The sequence below is a fragment of the Myodes glareolus genome, chromosome 1 (assembly GCF_982192425.1).
Source record: "Myodes glareolus chromosome 1, mMyoGla1.1, whole genome shotgun sequence".
Classification (NCBI taxonomy): Eukaryota; Metazoa; Chordata; class Mammalia; order Rodentia; family Cricetidae; genus Myodes; species Myodes glareolus.
Genome location: NC_142026.1, coordinates 12,044,146 through 12,065,823, shown reverse-complemented (window position 1 = coordinate 12,065,823; position 21,678 = coordinate 12,044,146). Strand labels below are relative to the sequence as shown.

Here is a 21,678-nt window from a genome sequence, read left to right as displayed (position 1 = left end):
ATGCTTTTCAAGTCGAAAAATTGTCCATTAGCTTTAAACAAAAACATTTCTGTTGAAGCATAAATACGGTATATATAATTTCACAGTCATTTGAATGTAATGGGAGCATCAAAAGTGTGAAAAGACATTCTGTGGTCTGTTCTGTAGACTCAGATACAGTTCCGCACACCATACAGTTTGAGTAGATTTTTCATTTTTTTGCTTTATAAATACACTTGTGTTTTATTACTGGTTTTAATGAATTCGTGACTGAAACACCATTAACGCATTCACTTGTAGGTCAGACATCTTTCCTAGGCCACAGTTGGTGTATGAGCTGGCTGCTGCGTCCAGTCACGCAGCCTGGCCTGCAGAGACCATCTGTATACCTTGGCTATGGACATTGTGCTTCATCTTTGAAGACACCACAACACTTCCAGCACTTCGCAGTCTCTGCCTTGCTCATTTAGACCAGTCTGCCCTCATCTTGGAAGGACCAGATGACTGCTTTGATCACCCTGATCACACAGGCTGCATCCTTATGTGGAAGGTTGTGGCTAGGCACACCTTCAAAGTCACATTAGCAATATAATGTATCCTATTTGGAAGTTCTGGAGAAGAGAACATGGACATAAAGTGTAGCATGATTATTAAAATCCCAGAGACAGATATTGGGGTGCAATCTGAAGATCAGAAAAGCAAAGCTGCCAAGCCACTAGAGAGCTCTTGCCTCTAAGAAATCCTCAGACTGAAAGAGAGAATGAGTTCCTGTCTCAGCTTATATTCCTCTCTAGTGCTGGGATTAAATGTGCGAGCCAATACCACCAGGATCTGTTTCTGCCTTGATCTTGTGTAGCACAGGGTAGCCTTGAACTCACAGAGATCCATCTGCCTGTCTCCCCACCTGGGATTAAAGGTGTGTGCCAGCACTGCCTGGCCTTTAGGGGCTTAGTTTTACCTTCTGGTCTTCAGGCATGCTTTATTTATAAAACATAATCAAAATATCACTATAATATAGGGCAAGAGGACCCACACCGAACAAATGCATTTCTCCTTTATAGTGTTTCTTCTAAAGAACGTACTTATTATTTAAACTCTGATTAGAAATCTGAGCGGTTGCTTTCCATGAGGCAAATGAAGTCTAGCGAGGTCCCAACTCTGAGTAAATTCCGGTGAGCAACTCTGCCGCTCACTGCCACAAGTGTGTCTCGGGAACAAGTCCTGACTGGAGCCCTGAGAAAATACAACATTTTGTAAAAAGAAGTTGTCAGGGTAATTTCTTTCTAGTCTGTGGTTTTGTCCACGAGGGCTGCAAATCATTCAGAAGCCGGCGGGAGTGGCGGCGTTTGCGTTTTGCATTCTCTGGGCTGTGCCGAGAGCTGACAAACCTGAATGGATGTTTCCCAGCCTCATTCCCAGCAAGGGAGTCACGCGGCTAATGTGCCCTGACTCTTCCCAGTTTTGTAACTCTGAGCCATCAGACAAGGAAACCACCTGAGGCCATGCCCAGCTCTGCAGGTAATTGCTGATTGTCCTTTTGCTGTTCCCTCCCAAAGCAAACCCCACCAGTGCCCCGATGAGTGACGTGTGTGGACAGTGCAGCAGGTGTGGGTGTCTCTTTGACATGTTGAAGCAAGACTGCAAGAAGGAAATTCGGATTTTTTTTTTTCTTTCTTATCAGTGGGGGGAACCAAAGGAGATGACAGATTCCCATAGGAAATTTACACACCTGTTTTTCTTTTTTTCTTGAATTTGGTGCTCCGGGGCAGCTTCAGAAAACAAACCCTGGAGCGAAACTATCGAAGGGAGAAAACCTTTGTACCCTTCAAAATTATTTTCAGAAGCTAAGTAGCACTTTCCCACCAGGTGTGCAACTTTATTCCCACGCTCACCCCATCCCCATTTCCTAAACGCATAACTAATTTTTAAAATTGTTTTTCTGTAAGGAAATGGTAACATATTTTGAATATTAGCATTTTGGTTCATAACTTTTGGAACCATAGTTTTGGACAGATTTATGTCTGGAAATAAACTTTCACTATCTGAACATCATCTCTCTCATACCCCTCTCCGACCTCACGTGGTCCGGATTCTTTTCTGTAAGTTGCTGTTAACGCTGTTGGCGCTCTACCTGCTTCTCCTATAAATCTGCTTCTTGCTAAGCTTTGGAGCCTTTGCTAAATAGCACAGGATATCTGCAATCTAATTTCTGCACTTGACACCAAGTGCATGGAGCCGACCCAGTAGCTGTGTGGAGGACTTGAGTTCTTTCCAATCCCGCAGATGCCCGTTTGTGTGGAAATTTCCCAAGACCGCAGCTTTTAACGCTGACCTGAGTAGTTGGGAGAATTTTCCACTGGGTGCTAGTCTCTGTATTTTCTCAGCTACATGGCTTTAAATTTTCTGAGCTAAGCTACAAGAGCTCCTGTCAACCTCACTCCAACCCCTGCATTGCCCCGAAAAAAGAGAAAATGCTGCCCTAGGCTCCCGCCTTTGATATTTGACTCTAGTTACTGGCTGGCTGGCCCCTTTCCCTTAATCTGCACATTCCCTTCTAAGACCACTGTCTGGGCTCCAGAGACTCACAGGAACGCTCTACCTGAAAGGATCTGAACCTTTTGGACCTGCACTAGCCTGTTTGTTCACTGGCTCATGGTTTGTGGAAAGTATTTTTCTGGTATGAGGTTATAAAGCTTGACTTAAAGGCTACCATAGATGTTTACTCAATGTGTATGCTTGTTAAACAGGACAATATGGAGCTGGGAGCATGAACCTTAAGAAATTTAGCAGAAGCAGAAAATCTGAAGCTAAGGTTAGGTCTCCCGTGCATAACATTTTTTTCAATGTGGTCCTCCGAAAGCTGTATGTATCAGAGATTTAAACCTCACTTTACAGTCTAGAACCCAGGATGAAACATTTTGTTTAAATGTTTAAACTTACAAATACTTACATGGGATGTTGATTTCTCTTTGTACTTTTGCTCCAAATCCTGAAAATATAAGGAGTCCAGGTAAGCAGAGAGGAGGTTTTGAAAAGGGAGACATCCATGGAAAGGAGGCATGAAATTAAGTGTAGCGGAGAAATGAAGACCTGATGTCATTGGTGCGGCCTGGGAAGGTCCTATAGGGATACTTGGTGATGCTTAGAATAGCTGCAAGATTGGCCAAAGACAGGAGTCTGCTCTACAGATAGAATCACATGGGCTGGCCTGAGCAGAGAGAGAATCCTCTGTTCTGTGTCACCTCCTGACCCTTCCTCCACATGGCCATAACTCTCCTCTAAGTGTACTTGCTAATGGGAGCTAATAACTGACCTGCAGAGAGCATCTCCAGCTCCTCAGAGGTCTGTACTTGTAATTACTGTCTATTTAGTTCCATCTTTTCTACCGTGGTCAGAATGGGATTGGCTGAAATCAACCAATGGGCATGCTAGACCCCATGGGAGGAAAGCATCATCTTCTGCTTGGAATCTTCATTAGATAGCACCACAGTCTTTCCAGTAGCCTGACAGTAATGGTCTCCTTGCAAGTACACCTTGCAATCTACTTGATATCATACTGAACACATGTAGTAATGAATAAACCATCTAAGGTTTTTTCCAGGAGAAATCTGTATAAATGTGAGAATCCAGGTTAAGGAAAACTCTTGGCTGATGTTTCTTTATCTAGCCAGCAGAACAGTGTTTTAGAAAGTCACCACTGTCTCAGCTAAGCACGTCCCCGAATATAGTACCAATGCCCAGGTTACAGTAGCAAATTCCTTTGTGAGAATGATCCTCAAGCATCTTTCCATTGGTAAAAACACAGAGGTAAATACTTTCTAAACTTCAATGAAAAAAAAACATTATTATTTAGGATTTAGGGATATCTGCTGAAAAATATGACAAGAATTCTATCCGTGGCTGACGTTACCTAAAGAAATATACCCAGTTGGGCAAGCATTGTTCTAATACAACAGCTTACCCTGGACTCAGACATGGCTTGACTCTGAGTTCTAGAGGCAGTTGAGAGAAGGAAGAAATCTATAAAGGAAAACTTCCAGAAAAGATAGTCGTTGGCAGATGAGTGGTAAGTGGGGGACGGCTCCAGGGCATGGGAGGACAGTATGTGTGAATGTTCAGGCTGGGCATCATCTACTTGAAGGGGCCATGGAAGGTTCTGATGTTTGATCAAAGATTACTCTAAGCATACCTATAAGAGTGTGTTCAGAATCAATTAGCGTTTGTGTGGCTAGAATGAGAAAATTAGTTATTAACTGTAGCTGGGTCTTATCCAATTAAAGGTAGGGCAGAATAGATACAAATATTTGCTCTTCCAAAATGCATAATTTAAAAAAATTCTTCCAGTATAGGATCCTTTGAACGCGGTGATTGACGTTTTAATGCCTTTTGGTTCAAACTGGACCACCAGCTCTTCTTAGATCTTGATCCTGTCAACCTTCAGGCTGAGCCAATGCCATCAGCTTGACTGGTTCTCAGACCTTCAAGTTTGAACTAAATAGTTGGCTCTCCTAAGTTTCTGCTTACCAGCTTGATTAGTATATCCTGAGACTTGCCAGCATCCATATTACATGAATCCATTCTTTGTAATAAATATAGCATACAGTCATATGTGTGTATGTGCGAATGCTCCGTGGGTTCTATTTCATTGAGCTCAGAACTAATATGCTTTAGTATTATAGTTATGCAGATAGATTGTAGAACAAATCAGTGTTTACCCTGATTGTAGTAGGAAGGATATGTGAATATGTTATGGGGAATTCAAGATGTAGTTGATTCGATAGGGTAGAGGAAGATGAAGAATAAAAGCATTTGGGCTAATGTAGTTACTCTACCCCACTTCTGAGATTATTACTACCTCATTTACCAGTTCTATTCTTGGATGTGACAGTTTCACTGAACTAAAATTTGTAACAGCATTTTGAAATTTTTATTTTGAGGTGAATTGTTTTGTAATTATCATTATTATTTTTAAAAAATAGTACTTTGAATTCACCAGTGTGAAAGGTTGTTCAGAAGTCAACTGATTTAGGTAATTCAGCTAGAACCTCGAAACCAGGTTTTCTTCAAGGGAAGTAGTCAAATAAGTGGTCAGTCCAGGAAATTCAAACAGCAAAAGTTCTGAGCAGAAGAAAGAGCTTGGGGCCCACAAGCCACCAACAGAAAAGAGAAAGGCATACATAAGGGATGTACCCAGGAAGGACAGGTTATTTGGAAACAAGTAAAAGAAATAAACAATTTGTCTTCAGCTTATACTGCTTTTTTTAAAAAAAATACTTGAGATGAAAAGTGAAACTGTATGTGGACAAAGTAAGAAAATGATGGTAAAACACTCCAGTGTGGATAAATAGACAACCTCTAAGACACTGCCGCCGAAATAAAATGATAAATGCTGTTAGGAATGAAAGGAAATGGCAGACAAGGAGTTAAAGCATGAGCTGATAAGCAATGGCCCAGCTACGCACATGCGCAGAGCAGAGCGAGTACGCTGAGTAAGACATGAGTTCTTTTGTTTTCTCAGACATTCTACTCTTGAACACAACGTACAAAGTGCACAGTAGACATAGAGTTCTGAAGTTTAAATTAACGAACAGTAATATCTTTCGGTGACAGGCCTTTTTTTTTCTTCTCCTAACATAAATATTCTATTTCACCAGCGTGATTTGAGGACAAAGACAGTAAGGCCATAAATATGGAGGCGCTATGAAACAGGATCACATGCTAACTCAAGGAATTTATTAGGATGACATTTCTCTTTCAAAAACTAGCTCTTAAAAGTAACTTATGTATTGATGTCCCCAAACTCAGTTCTTGGTTCTTGATTTATTTATTTTATGACTTTTAGGAAAGCAATGTGGTTCAGAATGCTAGACTGTGTCCTGGTGTATTGAAATTGCTAGTGAGTCTATTTGTGCCTTAGATGTTTTCAATAAAGTTACCTAAAGCTATGCTGTCATGGAGGACAGAGGGCACACAGAGGGAGAGTCCTCTCAAGCATTTACGAATGACTTAGCTGGTGCTATTCCAAGGGCATCTCTGAGTAAAGAGCCATGCTTGCTTAGTTAGGGGAGAAGACTGACTCTCTGGATCCCTATTTGTTCTTTTCTGCTGGCCCATTTCTTCGCCTTCTACTGTGAAAAGCTTTCAAGCCTTTTAATTGAAATGGGTGCTTTACCAATATGAAGAAGTTGATAGGTTCTTTCTCAGTATGTTTAAATATGCTCAAAATAGAATTACAGAAGAAATCAATTATAAAGAATTTTTTTCTAAGCACTAAAAAGAACTTAAATACTTGTCAACATACGATGTTTGTTTAAAAACATAAACAAACAATGATGTGTCCAATTACTGTCACCCTAGCAAGTAGTTGACAAATGTAAATTACATTTCAAGATATGTGTCATGACTCTACAGTGGTAGAAAACTTAGCGCGTTTCTCAGAACAAGGCCACAGGTATTACTAACATTATAGTTGTTTGTTGCCTGTAATGTTCAGCAAATAAAATACTGCATTTGAGTTTGAGGATCGTGGGTTAGAGTTTTTGTTTTTGTTTCCCATTTCCTATCCAAGTTCATGGACCGTCTTAATTCTGTCCTTCTATCGGACTCTTCTTACCAAAATAAGAAGTAAATTGTATTCTGTTGTTACTTGACTGGTTTCCCTCCTCCGGTTATTGTTGGGGACACATATGACAGCAGTGGACCGTCTGTTCACATGTATTCACTTTCTGGTGGCTACAGCTTGTGTGGGATCTAGACAAAGGATGAGGGAGATGAGTGGTTGATAATAGTAAGGAGAAGGACAAGGTGTCAGCACACGAGGGGCCTCAGACGAGCGGTGCAGGCCTTGGCGGGTGTGTTCAGGAGATGCATAACTGAAATAGTGTAAGCGTGACCCGGATGTGCTGTTCTTGTTGCAATCACCCCTAGACTTTTTGTAATTGTCTGTGTACATTTCGTTAAACAAAATGGATTTGAACACTCTGTCCTGGGCACAGACAGCTCACTAGGAGGCAGGTTTTGGAAAAGGTCAATTAGAAAAGAATTGAACTCACTGTATTTTCCCCAGTGATGAGAACTCAGAGTAATGAGGGCTTGAGAGATGACTAAACACTGAAGGAGAGCTTGTCTCTCACTTCTATGTAGTTTCTTGTATCTACTGTGACATAGAGTTATAAAGTTTAGATTTGGATAATCTATTCTTTTAGTCAAGAGAGGTTCTCCACTCACAGAAAACTTTAAAATCCAAACATTCAGGGAGGGTTTGATCTTATTTGGAATATTAGGCTAGGAGAATTTAAGATTTCCTTAAATTAAAAAAAATGATATTTTCAAGTTAATGTTTTTTTTGTTTGTTTGTTTAAAGGTAACAAAACGAATTAAGCTTTAAAAAGAAGAATTTGGTGGAAGAATGTGGAACAGCTCTAAGTGTATTAGAAACAGAAGAATGCCCAGACCCCCTGAGATCAACAAGCAGGGTGGGGACAAAGATCTGAACAGAGAATAGCCCTGAGCTCTTTGGGAAGGTGTAATTAAAGACAGCACCAACCACGCCTATCCTTGGGCCAGATTCCTGAACTTCTATCTGATTGGTCGTCAGAAGCGATAGTTGGCAATGCCAACTCTCCTCTTTGCATCTTCATCTGTAATTCAGGAAAACCAGTGAAGACTTTGTGGTGGAGGTGAGCAGAGCCAGATGAAAACCCGAGGGTCATTAGTACAGTAAGGGAAAGCAAGAGCAGACCAGCGAAAAGAACACACGCTTGTCACTGACAATGTTTTCTCAAGGAAGGAAAAAGGTCATCTCTACGTCTGCCTGTGTGATCCAGTGTTGTGGGCATTTTTTCTGAATACCTACCTACATTCGATGATCAAGCATCATTTTCCACTAAAGGCAAGGGTATACTTTATTATACTACAGCTCACAAGTTTAGATAATTATATGTTCATGGTAAGTCACTTTGAAATTTTATAATGATTAAAAAAGACAGCTAATTCTAAAAAAGATTCTGTCTTCCTGATAATTATATTTTTTACAATAATCACATTAGTATTACTTTTATGTAAAAGGATACAGTTTATGTTCTACAATATGTAGGCAAAATTAACATTCAACAGTAAGAAATAAAACAATATTCCTTTTTACCTTATGACATATAAAGCCATCTTTTGAATTTCATGGTATATTGAACATATTCAATTTTCACTAATTCACTAATGCTCAGTTTTTATTTCGACTATAATCTGGGTTTGGCTTGTCTTATTTTCTTCCTAGTATTCAGTGATGTGGAGAAAGGGTAATGAAGATGTCAGACGTTAAATGCAGTTAATGCAAAAAGCACAGCTGACGAATCAGGACGGTATTTCTGAAGACGGTGATTCACCAAAGACTTGCTGGTCACAATTACCCAAACTTAGTCACTCTGTGAGCTCCCTCGGCTGACACTGTTAGATGAGATGCCTTTGAGGGGGGTCTTTCTGAAGTGTTGCAGTGTAGCCCAGGAGAAGGATGCCTTTCCAGACACCAACTGTCTTCAGTCCATCTCTGAGGATGTGAGCTGAGTTTTCCTAGAATTTAAGTATCTTGAAAAGTATTTATGAACTGAATTCTTCTCCAAGCTAGCTTGTGAGGAGGTGCTTTTTGTTCTGTATTTGGAGTTTCAGAAAGTTACTTAAGACTAGGACTTTTCTTTAACTTTTAGTTTCTATGGTTGGATAATGGGAGGAATATTAGTTCTATCTCTTAAGGGAAACTTCAAGTATTAACATTATTCCTTTCAAAGACTTAGTATAGTAACAGAAACACATTACAATCTTGATAAATATGGTATAATTTATAATATTATATTATTATTTATAGTATAAGTTAGTATAATTTTTATGATGTTGTTTTATGATATTCTGAAAGTTCCATGGATTATGATTTTTCAGTTTATTTGGCAAGAATGCCTAATTTAATCAGGTCCCCCAATTTTATATACTTCCCAATTTATGTTGCAATTCTTATCCCTGGGACCATCACGGTCATTTCTCAAGTTATCTTTATTGGTGATCATTTTTATTGGAAACTATTCACTCGGCCCTCCACAAGGGCACATTCCCTTCACAGGCAGGCATTAGGGTGCCAAGGAGACTGACCAGTTCCCTCCTCTTCTCTCCCTGTTCCTCAGGGCGTGTGCTTCCCCTTTCTGCCTCATCACCTTTAGAAGAATCTCCCTTTGTTCTCACAATTGCCAATGAATAATGGCCTCACAGTTGGCCTGAAGTTGGACTACCATGCCCAGTGATGATGAATTCCACAGGCCAAATGAGGTCCTTGAGAATAAAATTTGTACTTATCTGAACAGAGTAGTGAAATGAAACATGCCAGCTTTGGACAATAAGTACATTTTAGAGAATCATTAATATTTATTACATATTTACCTCAGAAAATATTAGACTATCTCTGTGAAGACTTCTTAAAATTGTTTGTAGTATATCAGTTTTATTGCATTTATTTCCTTAATATCTTAGAAACATTCTTAGGCTTATAGGATGGGATGTTTAGTGTTAGTTGTAACTTGAAAAATATGTAATCATATGGCAAATGGGCCTTTGGAGGGGATTATGGGAGTTTCTCTTTAAATGCACGAAAAATTTAGTTTTAAATTATGGGGTGTGTGTATGTGTGTGTCTGTGTGTGTGTATGCGCGTGCGTGCGTGCGTGCGTGCGTGTGTGTGTGTGTGTGTGTGTGTGTGTGTGTGTGTGCTAGTGAATGCTGTTTCTCTGGGAGGTCAGAAGATGGTGTCCGATTACCCTAGACCTAGAATAACAAAAAGTCCTAAGTCGCCCAGCCCAGGTATTAGGAACTTAACTCTGTTCCTCTGCAAAGCCAGTTCATGATTTTCACCACTGAGCCATTTTGTGCCTTCTTGACCTGTGCTTATATTTATTGTGGCTGGGGATGAATTGGCACAACAGATGTGAGGGGGTCAAAGGACAGGTGGAGGAGGTTGGCTCTCTCCTTCCAGCATGTGGGGTCTCCAGACTGGGTGTGTTGAATCACCAGGCTTGGAGACAACGCATTTGCCCCCGAGCATTTTCCTGGTGTGGATGGCGATTGCTTCCTTGTGCTAACTGAGGTAGGAAGACCCTTCTGTGGCACAGTGCATTCCCTACCTAAAGGAGCACAAGCGGCAGAGAGTCCTCATCCTGCTCTGTTTCCTGAGTGTGTTTTAAATGTGACCAGCTGCTTCAAGGGCCTGCAGCCCCAGCTTCCCCACCACGCTGGGTTGAAACTTGACCTGTGAGCAAACCTACGCCCTTTCTCTCTTGTGTTGGTCCTGTCACGGTTCTCTATCATAGCAGGAAAAAAAGTGACAAAGACACGGGACTGCTCGGATCTGTTGGAATATGCTCCCAAGTTGACATATGGCATTGCGAGATGCATCAGTTGCCCTGACTTAACTCTTGATTTTAAGGTAAAGGCAACAAATGTTATGCCCAAAATGGAATGAACTAATGGAAGACAGGAGGGAGAGAGAGGAAAAGAAGGAAAAGAGAAAGGGAGAGAAGAAGAAGAGGAAAGAAAAAATATTTTTTACAAGTTTGTATTTATTTTTCCTACTTGTTAAACATACTTAAATTTTCTTTCATTTAAATATTTAAAATGATTATGAGTAGTTGTGATCTTCCACTTTATAGACTGTAAAACCAAGACTACTGAATGCGGAGCTCTTTCATGAAATCATAGTCCACTTAGTGAGAGGAACAGGCATTGAATCAACAATTATGACGTCAAACGTCTCTGTGCTAATTCCTACTCTACGTTAAAGCCCATCTTCTAAAAAAGAAAACAAATTTTATTCTCAATAAATAAAAAAATTTATTAATTTTTGCAGAAGAGTCCACTAACTTTATTTGTGGGGTTTTGTTTCTCCTTTACCACCAGCCACAGATCAGCAATCACACTCTGTGAGTGATTTAGATTCTAATTACCCTTATCCAAATGGAGAATGTGGATAGATCTCAAGCTAAAGGCAGTGATGGAATAGAAAAGTCTCCATTGGTTCAGGGTGCAAGCAGGCGATGGCCTCTGGGCATCCTTCCAGCTCCCTGGCCTCCAGGACTTGCCTGATCCATCCTGCTGGTTCTCAGTGGGAGACTCTTTAGTTTTCTCCTACCCTTGTACTCTGTGCAGTGGACTTGAAAATTAGAGACTTCCTTGCTCCCTGGTCCTTCCTGTGCCCGAGAAGCAGCCTTGGTGTGATTCTTTTCTTTTCAACTCAACAGAGCACAACCCACCAGCTAACCTGCTTAGTTCAGTGTTTGGAACCCTGCCTGGGCCAAGAGGCTCTGGAAAGTGTTTAACTTTCTTAGTCTGTTTTTTCCCCTCGGTTGAAGAAACATAGGGAGAAAAAGTTGACATACACCTCAAAAAAGTTTTGAGACACAATTCCTCCCCCAACTGTTATTTGAGGAATTTGGACGAATGTCACATATGGAATAATTTTAATAAATTATGTTTTACCTACCCCATCTTCCACTGAAGATTACATATAATAATGGTTACCTGAGTAGAACTAATCTTCAGTGTTCACAGACTTCAAGCTTTCTGACTGCTACTTCCATACTAGGTTTTATTTGTTCAGAGACAGACATAGTTCATGAGGTATTAATCAAAATTTCTCTCTCCTTCCCAAATAACAGATAGATTGATTTCTCAGAATCCCTTGTAGATCACTGCAGTAGGGAGCTGGGGTCTTTGTACTAATTTGCTTCTGTTTTCCTGTCTTCCTGGTAGCTTCCTGAGACAGAGCAAGGCACAGACACGTAGAAAGGACAGGAGGACCTTTGTCACCCTCCCCAAGGAGTGGTCACAGAGAGTTGGATTGCCTCTGGTCTGGATTCCTCATTTTGGTCTGTAGCCTGATGAGCTATAAATACATTATTTCCTGAGATGATCGAAGTCTCTTTATTATTACATAAAACCTGTCCTCGCTGAAGAAGCATGCTTATGTGGTTAAGTTCCTCATAAGCCAAGCGCCTGCTCTGCCCTAGGACTTTCTGTCATTTCCCACTTGTCTTAATATAATCGATAATTTGTCAAATGGTAAACTTTTAGAATAATGATAGAACATAACAATACCAAAGAAATGTATCCCTGAGTGTTACAGCAAAAATAAAGATGAGGTTGAGCCTGTTGTGTCCATGGTATGGACTCTTTCACCGTATGTTCTGTATATATAGAAAGAATAAAAGACTTTATTGTTGAACTGTCTCAGTAATTGCTTCACAAAGGACTTTAAAATATCTATAATGATAGCCCTGATATCACAGTCATTAAGAACATATGGGGAACAGTTACATTTTTTAATGTATAACTTGCCACATCAGTCATGTACGGAAAGGTTTGCATTTGCAAGTTTGATGATTCATCTATATGAAAAAACAGATCACCGTGTTTTATATTCCTTTTAAACATTATTTGACTGCATGAGCTCTGTGGGGAATTTACATCTTTATTCTCTAAGATTGTGATATTAGATTACAATTCCTACAAATCTTGAACTGTCCATTTTCAGGATATAAAGAAGAGAAATTAATGTTATTTACCTATTGACTAATAACTTCTTGTGATAGGTGGAAAGAATGACCTCAGATGTCAGGTTCTAATTCTCCATTTTTTCTGTCGGAGAAAGGTCTTATAGACAGGATTGAGGTAAAGGCTCCTGAGCAAGAACCCAAGTTAGCTGAGCAGACTTAGCAGGCGTCCATCTCTGAGAGGGGTAGATGGAAAATCAACACAGAGAAAGGAGAAATGGAGATTATGGTAGCAGATACATCACCAATGAGTCATAAATCAATAAACTCTGGCCTTCACCAGACACTAAAAGATACAAGGACCAGATTCTCCCTTAGGTCCTGCAAAGGGAACATGGTATTGGGGACTTCTTGGTCTAGATCAATGGTCAATTTTGACTTCTATCTTTTAGAACTCTGAGAGTAACTTTTTGTTGTCTTAAACCTCACTTTGTGGAGATTTGTTCTGTAGTCATAGGGATTAACCCGACCCTATTTCCTGGTGGTTGACCTTTCCTTTACTGGGTTTCTACATGATATTTTACTCCAGGCCTTTGGCGATAGGTTTTGCTTTTCTTCCTCTCAACTTAGAAAAGACAGACCAATTTCCCAGTATTCTATAGGTTTGGAGTGTGAGTTGTCAGGAAGCTCAGTATAAAACATTGAAAACTAAGATAGTAACACCAGTGAAGAACAAAGTGACATATTTTTATTTGTGAAGTTTACTTTGGAGGATAGCTTACCGACCCTCTAATTTACAGAGACCCACCAGCACTATTCTAAACCCTGGCCAACTCGGTCCTCTAAAACTCAGCTTCTCAAACAGTAGGATAGAATGAATGCTTTCTGTGGGCACATAGCTAGCTTCCCAAAGAACAGGAAGATAAAGGGATTTAATAAAATGAAATGATTGCCTCTTCCCTCAAGGCCAGAGACATCAGGAAGCAAAGCTAGTGGAATCCCCTTTGCGTGAAAGGCAAGGAGACAGCGCACAGGTGATACACCTTTTCGGGGCTGTCACTCCATGTGGACCCAGAGGAACAGTGACCTATGTATGGGCAAGGATAGAGACAGTGTGACCTTTGCAAGCCAAGACAAAGATACCTTGAAAAGTAGGTGACCAATTCATAGCTGTTACCAATTCTAATCTGAACTCCGAACTTTGGACAGCATCCCAGATTCCAAAGGACTCTAGGGAAGCCTGACTAAGCCCTGCTTGGCATCCTGAGTGCACACAGGGGTCTTTGCGCATATTCTACTGCCCTCTTTTTGAATCTGTTAAAGAGACATTCTGCTTTCTGCCACCCTGGACTATAAAATTGTCTTCATAAAGACCGTTGTTAGATGATGTGAGTTCACATCCAACATCACAAACAGGTACTCCTGGGAGCATGGCTTCCTTTTCCAAATTATCCTGACTCAAAAGGCAAACATTACTGTGTTAAAAAGTCTGTTATCTCAACATGTCTCAGTGACAGTGATGTCCTGAGCGTGTCTTGGTAGGTAGACACTGCACGCTGCTTCCCTTGGGTTGTTCTAGCAACCTTTTGTTATCCGGAATAAAAATTGCCTTTGTTTTCACAGTGGAGCTGGCCCGGATCAAGTCATAACATGAACAAGTGCCTTGAACTCACACAACTTTCTTTTACCCCAAGTCCTTTACAAATACCAACTCGTTATCTCTCCAACAATCAGAAGGCTCAGTGGCCATGGGGATTGTTCCCATGTTTTAGTGGGGAAAAGAAAAGCAACCTCTGTAATCAGAGTCTTGACAATAGCACCCTCCCCCACCCCCCATCCCCCAACACAAACACACACACACACACACACGCACACACACACACACACACACACACCTTTTCCTTCAAGGGAAAGCTTGAGCTCCATTTTTTCTATTGCTCTGTGACATGAGGTGGCTGGAGGTGGCCTGGGCTACATAGAAATAGCAGTGATATAGATATCCTGTATTTCTATTTAATGAATAAAGTATGGCAGGAGCACCTACTGTGTGTAGGGCATAGGACATTTTTCTTAATCTTTGGACATTCTGAAAACTTTTGCTTTGCATGTGGGCCCTATTAGGGCTATGAGCAAGTCCTACCTGAAAAGGATCCAGTAAAGGTAATGCTCACAGAATATGACTGCATTTTCACGTTGCCTTAGGCTCTGAGTGCCAATGCTGACTGCTGACACAGGTTTGTGGAGCAGTGGCCAGCATTCAGTTCTGCAGTTTCTGCATTCCCCTGGGCCTTCTAAAGCTAAAACTTTCCTTGTAATATCAAAAAGTAAGAGATTTCTCATTCTTTCCAGAGCTGCTTATAAGAGGCTCTAGAACTTGTGAGCAGAAATGCAGATCAAGAAGCTTATTATTTTGATGACACACAGTATTGGAGGAAGAACAAAATCTTTCTTTCCTACATGACCTCAATCTTTATTTAATTTTCATTTTTAATTAAAACATAGTTACACTATGTCCCTTATCTCCTTCTAGACCATCCCATGATCCCTCCCTTCAATTACTCATATGGCCCCTTCACTCTCAAGACAGAATCTTAACATATTAAACCTTTAAACAGAGCTAAAAAATGTGTGTGTGTGTGTGTGTGTGTGTGTGGTGTGTGAGTGAGTGTGTTGTGTATATGGTGTGGTATGTGTATGTGGTGTGTGGTGTGTGTATGTGTCTGTGTGTGTTTTGTGTGTGTTGTGTATGTGGGGTGTGTGAGTGTGTGTGTATGTGTGTGGTGTGAGTGTGTTGTGTATATGATGTGGTATGTGTGTGTGTGGTGTTGTGTGGTGTGTGGTGTGTGTGTGTGTGTGGCGTGTATGTATGTGTTGTGTGTGTGTTGTGTGTGTGTGTGTTGTGTGTGTGTGGTGTGTGTGTTGTGTGTGTTTGTGTGGTGTAGTGTGTGTGTGTGTGTGTGTGTATGTGTGTTTGTGTGTGTGTATGTGTGTGTGATACTAGCCTGTATTTGCAACCCTCCTTCCTCAGCCTCCCAAGTACTAGAATAGCAAGCACGTTCATTATGGACATCGAATTTTAAACGTTTACTTCCCTATTCTGGATCATTGTAGTTTTCTGAAGAAATTTTTACTAATTTCTCATTTTTAAGAATCTTTGTAATTCTTATTTATAACTTTTATAACACCGACCACTTGTAGAGCACTCAGGTATTTGACAATTTGCAGTCAGCCAAGCGTTCTCTCGTGGCAGATGTAGTAATCTGCTGAGGCTCCCGGATGCTCTAGTAGCAGCCTGTTATTTTGTCATTAAATGTAACATACTTTACGACAACATCTTTTCATAATGATTTCCAAAGAGGGCATTTTTTTCCATAAGAAGGAGATATGTGTTTTCCTATTCCACGGTAGCCTGCAGAGTCAGTACCTGATGACCTAGATCCCTAGAACAGCAGACCTTCCTCTTTAGCCGCTAGTTTACATCTTCTTCAGCAATGCCATGGGGGCTCATAGTGCTTTAGAAGAAACTTCAGGGTGCCCAGTGCCAGTGAGAATATAGAATGTGAAAAGCAGACATCCAACATTTTTTGCAACAGGGTGCAAAAAAAATGCAGTTGATAAAGTAAGCAGTAAAACCCCCATGCTAAGAGTAAAGTCATAAAACAGACCCTCTGCTGTGTAAGTGCAGTAGGACTTCGCTGAGAGGAAAGACAGACCCCTGCCATTGCAGGCATGTCTTACCTGAGAAGATAGGGCTAGGGCGACACAGTGAGCTTTAATGTCGTGTGGGGTGGGGTGTCTGAGAGCAGGTCGACACAGGGCTGCAGAGTAGTCTGCGGACTCGACACTCAGCAGAAACGGTAATTCAAGCTGTTAACAGAAATAACAACAACAACGACAACAACAACAACATAGCAGCTGCCTACGATTCTCTCCTTAGATCTGACACACAGAGGAACTGAAGGGGCTCTTGCCAGCTTGAACACTGCAAGCATGGCTCTGCCAGGCCTTGCCCTCTTCTCCCCGTTCTGTAAGCCTTGATTAAAACTTAGATTACATTCCTAAAGTACCCGAGGTCCGTTCCTTTATTGGCACTTTCTCCTCCTGAGGCTGACTACCAAGGCCCAGCTATTAAAGTATTGAAGTCTAGGAATCAAAAGCCCCATTTGGCTCCCCTAATGCCCAATCAAAATTAAAGACCTCACCCTAACACGGGTCTCCCCTTTTACCTTTATAAACCTCCATTTGACTATGGGATGTCTCTGTCTCCTCTCTGTCCTGAGGTACTTTGTCTCTGCCTCTGGGACAAACAACTCTGACCTCTCTCTCTTGCTCCCTTCCCCTTATCCTTAGTCCTCTATTCCTGTCTTTGTCTCCTCCTCCTTGCTCTTCCTCCCTCTGGAGCAAATAAATCTCCTTTGTGCTGAGAATTTGGTTTAGGGTGTCTTGATCTGACTCCAGGGTTCCCTATAGATACTTTAATTTAATGCAAGAAACATTATCTTCATTAATCTAAAAGTTTATTGATTAAGCAGGACTCATAGGAGCGTACAGAGATTGAAGTGGCAATTGCAAAGCCTTCATGGTCTGCACAAGACCCTCTGCAAATATGATATTGTTGTGTAGCTTCATGTTTCTGTGGAGGTCCTAATCGTGGGAGTGGGGGTGTCTCTGATCTTTTAGCCTGCTCTTGGGACACTTTTCCTTCTCCTGGGTTGCCTCACCAGCCCTGATATGAGAGTTTGTGCCTAGTTTTATTGTAACTTGCTATGACATGTTCGGTTGATCTCCCTGGGAGGCCTGCTTTTTCCTGAAGGGAAACAGAGGAGACGTGGATCTGGGAAAGAGAGAAGCTGGTGGGGGGGCACTATGAAGAGTGGAGGGAAGAGAAATTGCAGTTGAAATGTATTATATGAGAATATAAAAAATAATACTGATATGGTTTGGGGGTTTCTCCACCTATGTGATCAACCAAATCTAGCTGAATTAATAAGACCAGGTTTAATAAATGGAGCAAAGAACAAAGCAAAGCAGAGTAAAGCACTTCCGGGTAACTCTCAGAATCAGGAGGAAGAGAAATCACATAGCAGGTCTAGGGTCCAGGTCTTTAACCCTGTAGAGTGGTCCTGAGCATCTCAGAGGAGGAACCACCTCCTGGCTGGCTTTCTGAGGGTTCAGGTTTGGAGGGGAGGGCGGCTGAGACAAAACTTCCACCAGAACAAATATAATAAAAATAAATCCTTAAAAAATATCATTGAGGTAAGTTTGATAACATGTCTATAATCTCAGCGCTCAGAAGGCTGAGGCAGGAGGACAGCTGCCAGTTTGAGGACAGCATGGACTACATTTCCCAACACAGGCCAGCCCTTTCCATATGACTGTGTGGTGGTTACTGTCAAGGTAACAGGATCTAGAATCCTGAGGAGGTTTCTTTTTTTTATATATATATTTATTTATTTATTATGTACACAATATTCTGTCTGTGTGTATGCCTGCAGGCCAGAAGAGGGCACCAGACCCCATTACAGATGGTTGTGAGCCACCATGTGGTTGCTGGGAATTGAACTCAGGACCTTTGGAAGAGCAGGTAATGCTCTTAACCTCTGAGCCATCTCTCCAGCCCCCTGAGGAGGTTTCTTAATTGCCTTTTAAGTGGAGAGATTCACACTAAATGTGGACAATATCATTCCACTTGAAGAAAAAGGTGGAAACAAATGGGGTGTCAACATCCGTTTCTTTCTGCTTGCTGACTCAGGAGGCAGTGTGATCCATGCACTTCAGGCTCTTGCCACACATTCCTGTCAGAATAGAATGTTTCCCTAGTTAAAATACATAATAAACTCCTCCTGCCTTAAGTTGTTTCTGTCAAGTCTTTGGTCATAGCACCAAGGAAAGCGGCTAACACACCATTGTTAATGCAGTTGGTATTGGTGCACATTTGATGTTACAGAAAAGTATGAGTTTTTTTTTTTTTTAGAGAGATGACTAATTTAAAAAACTCCCCCCGCCCCGGGTGGTGGTGGCACATGTTTTTGATTCCAGAACTCTGGAGGTAGAGGAAGGTGAAGGTGAATGAATCTCTGAGTTTGAGACAGCCTATTCTACAGATTGATTTCTAGGACAGCCAGAGAAGATTTCTAGGACAGCCAGAGAAACACAGAAAAGTCCTGTCTTGATCAGACATGTTGGGGGAGGAAGGAAGAGGGAGAGAGAGAGGGAGAGAAAGGAAGGAAGGAAGGAAGGAAAGAAAGAAGGAAAGGAAGGAAGGAAAAAAGGAAGTAAAAGAAAGGAAGGAAGGAAGGAAGGAAGGAAGGAAGGAAGGACAAACAAACGAACGCATTTGCCCCCATTATTCTATGACTACATATTAGTAATGCTGCCCTTATACCTGGGTCATGAAAATTACACCATATATACATTCACTGAAGTAAATTAAATCAATAAAACTTATTATAAAGTATAAAAGTATTTATAAAGTTTATTAAGTTTATAAAATCAGTTAGAGATAAATTGCACTTCTTCAAGCTTGGTTCCTGGGAAGAGCCAGTCAGTGGTGTGCCCCTCAACATTTACACAGTCTGTCTACCCCACTTCACCTTTACAGTTAGAATAGGAGGTGGAAAGTAGGAACCAAGCAGGAGGCACGTGTCTTTCTCATGGTTGCATAAAGTTACATAACTGGCCCCATAAAGAAGCAGAAACTGGGTCTGTATCTCATTGATCTGTCTACCGTGAGTTCTTCATTAGTTGCATAGTCTGTACTAGGCATGGTAAGGGAGCAACATGATCTAGCTCTCCATGAACGCACAGTGTGAGGATCACGTCTGATGGGAAATCCTTGAACAGGGTGGTAAGCACCATGGCTGAAGAATACAGGATGCTATGGTAGCCTACAATCCAGGTTGGTTCAGAAAGTCTTTGGAAAACACTGCAGACAAAAGCGGTTAAACTAAATTGAGAGGTGACTAAGAGTTGGGTGCATGCCAAGGAGCGAGTGCATTAGTTCAGGAAGAGGGAATAACATGAAAAGGTTTTCTCCACAAGACACTGACGCAGCCTATGACCAGGCCTTTAGTGTAGAGAAACTTGGGGAGACCTGAGAGGATGAGGGAAGAGAATGGGACCTGAGAGATTGGAATCAGGACGATGGACTTGTAAGCCATGTGCATAAGACTGGGGCTCTCAGAACCAGGGGCACGCATTGAAATTTAAAGTAGATAGGAACATGGCTTGATTATAATCTTACTCAAAAATTCCATCAAAGATGGTTGTTTTCTAAATTCTACCTCTGATTGGCTGGCTTGTTTCTCAGTGCCAGTCTTCACTCATTTTAAATGACTGACGATTCACAATAACTCTTTAAGTCGATATTATCATCCCCAACGTCAACGAAAAACCAAGGGAAGAGAAGGTGAATCATTTACCCGAAGCCACCTCGCTAATAAATGGTAGAATAACTCCAAGGAGGGTCTATGTTACTCTAAAACCTGTGTTCTTTCCAGTGGACCAGGCTGCCTTCCAGTTACACTCAGGAGTGGCTCTTTGATGAGAATGCCAACGCTTCATTGAAAGCTAACGAGAACTGGGGGAGCTTCAGAAAGAGGGAAAGGCACAGTGTGTGTAGGAGGCGAACTGGGTGGGAGGAAAGGGTTAAGTGAATCCATTCTTTTTAATTAAGATTCTGCTCCGCTTCGATCTTCTTAAGTGTGCTGTCATCCAGCTCACCTAATAGTCCTTTGACAATATCCAAGTTTTCTTTCACAGAGCACAGCTTGATTACATTGGCAACGCCCAGGACCCACTCCTTACATTGTTTGAGTTTCTAGGTTCATCGTAAATAAGGGAAATGAAAATGTTGTACTCTGACAAATGATGACTGGGCCCTTTTCCCAGTAGTCTCGGATTTACATGAGACTTTCTAATGGATAAATAGCCGTTACTCCTTAGTCAACTGGCAAGAGTAGATTGATAGGCAGCGGAGGGGAGCGCCATCTCATGTAGGCGCCTGCTCCTGTTGCTCTGCATTCCACAGTGTTCACTTGCAGTTTGAATTCCCTGATTACTGTCTTCTGGGCTACGATTGGTAGGTGTTCATAACAGCTTTTAGTGAAGTATGATACCACCATTCAATTGCTTTTATTCAACACGAGGGATAGAGTCTATGGATAAGGTATATTTAGATACAATTTGAGAATTTTCAGAGTAAAATGATTCTTAGGGTCTTTCTAGTCTCATCTTTTATTTTGTAGACTAAGGGTAGATTCATATTAGCTTAGAGATGTATTCAGTATCATGTCCCGTTTCCCTAGGTGCTTGTTTATCCCTAAGTATATTACAATGAACTGTATTGCCAGTGATTGGTAAAATAATCTGGTTTGAAAAAATAAAATCATATCTAATTTTTTTCTTCAGTACTAAGAGTTGAACTCAGGGCCAAAGAATGTTAGAATAATGCTTTGTCACTGAGCTACATTCCTAGTCCTTTTCATATATATACATATATATATATATTATTCATTTTATATATTTTTCTTTATTTATGTGTACCACATACATCCTTGGTGCTCACCAAGGTCAGAAGAGGGCATTAGATGGTTGTGAGTCACCATGAGGCTTCTGGGAATTGAACCTGGGTCTTCTGCATAAGCAACGGGTGTTCATAACCACTGAGTCGTTTCTCCAGTCCCTGTACCCTTTTTGTATTCTTTTATTTTTTGAAACAAGTTTTCTCTAATCTGCCTAGATTGTCCCCAAACCTGTGATCCTCTCACCTCAGCCTCCCAAGTAGCTGGGATTACCACTAGGTTCAACATTAATTCCTACAAAACTCAGCTGTCCAAGTCCAACTCATGAAAGTTCAAATAATAGGAACAAGGAGTCTAAAACTCAAAACTGTCTGTTTTATAGACAACAGAAAATAAACGTTGTTGTTCTTTTCCTTCTTGAAGGAGTTTGCCAAGCTCCATCTTTAGGCAGTCAGTAGTAGCAAGGGTTGTTTAAGTAAAAGGAAAAGACTGGAAGGAGAAGAGTTCAATGAGAAAGACAGACAGAGGAGAGAGAGAGAGAGAGAGAGAGAGAGAGAGAGAGAGAGAGAGAGAGAGAGAGAGTTTTAGCTTGCCTGGTTTGAAGGCAGTGTTACTCCACAGTCAGGAAGTGGAGAATTTACCTTCTTGCTCACCTCC

At 41.1% G+C, this 21,678-nt stretch overlaps 1 long non-coding RNA gene across 1 annotated transcript; it reads left to right on the top strand.

Moving 5' to 3' along the window:
• Positions 1 to 997: 997 nt before the first annotated feature.
• LOC146896183 (uncharacterized) lies at positions 998 to 12,231 on the top strand. Its single transcript, XR_015737387.1, has 2 exons — positions 998 to 1,497; positions 7,343 to 12,231. It is a non-coding gene; the product is annotated as an uncharacterized LOC146896183 (long non-coding RNA).
• The last annotated feature ends 9,447 nt before the right edge of the window (positions 12,232 to 21,678 follow it).